Raw genomic sequence first — 4,388 nt, forward strand, 5'->3', positions numbered from 1 at the left:
AAGCTGTCCTTGATCTTCTTCAGCCAGGGAGAAAAAAGGGAAAAAAAACCTCCTGACCGAGCCGTATCAGCTGCCGAACTTGAGGAGAAATAAAGAGTGAGAGAGGCGGTCCTGAGGCGAGAAGAGGCTCATTCAGGAGAGTCAGGATGGATGTTAGAAAAGAAGATTTCGTTTTTTTTGTTGTTGTTTTTTTGTGAAGTGAGATTTGGAGACGCAGTGATGAGAAGCGAGGTGATTGTACATCTGAGTGTCAGCGTGGAGGGACGTTTTATATAGCGCGCTCTGAGGTTCAGAGAGAGAGAAGGAGAGGGGGGAGGGATGGAGAGACAAATAGAGTGAGTGAAGAAGGGGGAGGGAGAGAGGAGAAAGGGGGGAGCTGATAAGGAGGTTCACATTGTGGAGTTTGGAGAAGCAACTTTTCCTTCAGCAGGGTCGGTGGGTGACATCTAGTGGACATTTTTATCCTCTGCAGGAGCCTCTGGAAACATCAGCACAGACAGTGAGAAGAATGATACTGCCGTTTTTATGACAAGAAGTCACCTTACAACCTCTGCTTCAAATAACATCAATATGAGAGCCTTAGTTTCAGGTCACTGTTTGGTCCAGATTTGGTTCAATTACTGTTAATTAGATATTTTAAGTGTAGTCTTAGTTTAGCCACACTGTAGCAGTGTTAATTTTGTTGTCTAAAAATATGGCTTCTTTCACTACCTTTTCTAAAGACTAGACTAAGACAAGCTAAAATTAGATCTTTGATGATAAAAACCATGACAAAAAGAAAAAAGTAAGGTTAAGTTTCTCCAGGGACACTAAAACAAGACTAAAATGTTTATACTGGACTGTTTGGCATTCAAAATCAAGACCAAAACTTTCTGCTGCTCCAACACCAGTGGCCTGAACAGTAAGGCTTTACACCTAAGAGATCTATGGTAGACCACATCCTGGCACTTTGGGTCCTCACTGAGCCCCTTCGATATTTCAGTAGAGGGTTGTTGCGGCCTGTGTTGACTTCTGGAAAGCGTTCGACTCAGTGAGTAGAGATGCCCTGTGGAGGATTCTGGAGCTCTGCAGGATCCCAGGTTCACTCATCCAGCTGATGAGCTAAAGTGTGGTGGTTCCACCTCTGACTTCTTCCCAGTTGATTCTGAGGTGAGGCAGGGGTGCGTCTTAGCTCCTATGCTCTTCAGTACCTGTATGGACTGGATAATGGGGTGGGTAAAGGAGACAGCAAACTCTGGAGTGTCATTTAGCGTTGTCCAGATCATTGATCTGGACTTCAGTGGTCATGCTGTGATCCTTGCAGAGCCTGTAAATGTCCTTGTTGGGGTTCTTGACCTCCTAAATGTTGGAAAGGCATGTCTCTTGGGCCACAACAAAGACGCAGACATTTCGGGATATCCTATATACTGCCATCAAATCTTTATCTGTGAACGATGAGAGCATGGGAGTTGTGGAGAAGTTCACCTGCCTTGGAAGTGTAAGCCATTGATCTGCTGGCTGTGAGGCTGAGTTCAACCTCAGACTTGTACTCATGCTTGGGGCGATGGGTTCTCCGAGCAAGACAGTGTGTCTTTCACAATATCCGAGCATGCAGATGAAAGTCAGTCTTCCGGTCTTTGGCCCTTCTGGTCTTACTATACTTCTGTGAGGCCTGGACGTTGAGTGATGGGCAGAGGCGCTGACTGGACTCCTTTGTGACAACTTCTCTTTGGCCCATTTTCGGTTATCGTTGGCAAAACCATGTGTCTAATGCAGGAGAGCAGGGATTGAAGGGTCAACCCAGGACCTTGTGGGCTGGTCCAGAAGCCAGGGCTGACCACGCATGTTGTGGAGGGGGCAGCTGGGAGAATACCTCGAAAGATGGGTCATGGGCCCGGCGCAAGTCTGGACGATGGCCATCCGGAAGCCAGAGCAGTGCAGGACAAAGGTTGACACAGTAAAGTGCCAAACCAGCATATGATCCCATACCTGACCTGACCTGAATACTTTAACTGATTTAAAATACAACAATGAAAATACTGACATACCTTATATATGCAGAAATGTTGCAGTATCATTTGTCTTCTCAATTCCAACACCAGAGCCTCGGGTATTGACCGATCAGCAATAAATGATAGATAGTAATTTTTTTTTTTTTATATTTTGAAACAATTTTTGGATCTAACTTTGTGGATGTTATCTTTAAGGTCCACCAAAAGTCAAGTTTCGGGCTTGCTAGAAGCACTTCTGTGAAAGATTCGAAGGTATGGATGCAAGGGGAAAAAGGTGAGAGGTTACAATTAATGGTTCTGAAGTTTGTTTGGTTCTTCTTCATGGCTCTACAAACGGTCCTTCATGTGTGCAGTGTTTTGAGAAGCAAAGAAGAAGAACATTTCTGATTTGTAAAACTAACATATAGCATGGGTAAATGAAGCCAAATATAAAGTTACATAAAACTGTACTGGATTGTTGCATAAACGTGTGTTCGCCATTAACAACACCTGTATCTTCAGCAGTATGAGACGCGTTTACTATACTGTTATCGGAATTGGAACAACTCTAGTTATATGCACAGTGGAAAAATATCATGGATTTTAAATGACCAACAGTCCAGCACTAACATTTAAAGCCTTTTAGTCTGCTTGATGAAAACTAAGAAAAAAAAAAGAAAAAACTAAGAGTTTCTGATATTATACTATCAAAGATGTATTTATAGCTCGTTTTCCGTATTGTTAAAAGGTAGTCAATTAACCTTTTTCTAATATTTATTTTTGGGCCTTTTCATGCCTGTATTCGATAGAGGAAGGACAGTGGATAGACTTGGAAACAGCGAAGAGAGTGGGGAGAGACATGCGGTAAAGGGCCACAGGCTGGATTCGAACCCTGGCCGCCCGTGTACATGGGTAGCACCTTAAACCACCCAACCATCTGCACTCCTCAATAAACAGTTTTACCCAAAGTTTCAGTCGACAAAATTAACTCAAGTTTAATATGGGAAACAGTAACAAAACTCCATTTTTCTAGGTCACCCTATTTTGCCTGTGCATCTCAATTTATTAGGTTATCTTTAAAATGTTTATTTTATGGTAATTAAGTTCAAAAAGTTAAACTCACAAATATCCACGAACTCACGAAAATAAAAAATCCGTGATCCAAAAATATTAAAATATCACGAAACGACAGTCAAAGGTCTGGTCAGGTATAGGAGCATATGCTGATTCACCTTGTCAGCCTTGGTCCTGTACTGCTCTGTCCTCCTTATGATCACCAATTTCACTCCCCAGTTCGTATCTTTCGCACGGCTGTCCCTGAGGTCTGGTCCAGCCTACCAGGTCTTGGGTACTAAGTAAGCAGTATGCAGTGAGCTTGATGAAGGAGTCCAGCTGGCGCCTTCGCCATCAGTCTGCATCCAAGCCTCACAAGAGTACAGTAAGACCTAGAGGACCCTGGACTGAAAGACTTGTCCAGCACACCCATCACAAAGTCTGCGGTTGATCTCAGCCTCCCAGTTCGCTGATCGATGGATTACTAGGTAGGCGAACTGCTCCACAATCCCAGTCTTCCTTCAGACTCCAGGACTGGGATTTCCATATGAAATGCAAAATTTTGTTTAATCTGAAAGCATGACTTTGGACTGCAGAGCAATGGTCTAGTTCTTTTTCTCTTCAGCCCAGGAGGTACTTAGAATGTCTGTGGGTCAGCTTCATGAAGGTCATGGTTCAGTCAGTACCTCAGTTTTGGGGTCACTGTTTGGTCAGAGTTTGGTTGTTCAGCTGATAAAGCAACAATAATCAAATTTTCAGTCTTGGAAGATAGTTTGTCTCATCTGCTGTTATTTAGGACTCCCTGTGATGTTTATTATGGCACGTATTAAAGGTGAAACAAATGAAGCAGTGTTTCATATTTATGAGATTTTTATGCACCTCTTAATGGTTCAAAATGATTATTCTGATGAAGAGTGTGATAACTGAGATACTCGACTGTTACTGTAAGTCTGTTTATTAGTGCAGCAGCCAGTACATTTACATGCAGTTAATCCCAGCAATGGTCTGCTGGGAAATTTAACTACAGCCGACATCTAATGCTTGATCACCACTTATGTACGGCAAAGACCACAAACTTGCATGCATGCACAGAATGGCACACTGTGATGAGGTTTAAGCACTTAAATATTCACTGAATGCTACCACAGAGGTGCACAAAGCCTTTAAATTACTGTAGCTCATCAGCTTCAGTATGGTCCTTGAGTCCCCTCTATTGTTTTTGGGTTCTTAAGCGCCAGTGATATGTGCATCTGAGCAGAGAACCCAAAGTTTCCTTGTAGGACTGATCCTGAGAACCTGGTGGATCTGTGAGCTCAAAAATGTATTTTTCTTTGTGAGTTTGTCTTTTTCTTCTTCATTTGTTGT

Source organism: Cheilinus undulatus, linkage group 8, assembly GCF_018320785.1.
Source record: "Cheilinus undulatus linkage group 8, ASM1832078v1, whole genome shotgun sequence".
NCBI lineage: Eukaryota > Metazoa > Chordata > Actinopteri > Labriformes > Labridae > Cheilinus > Cheilinus undulatus.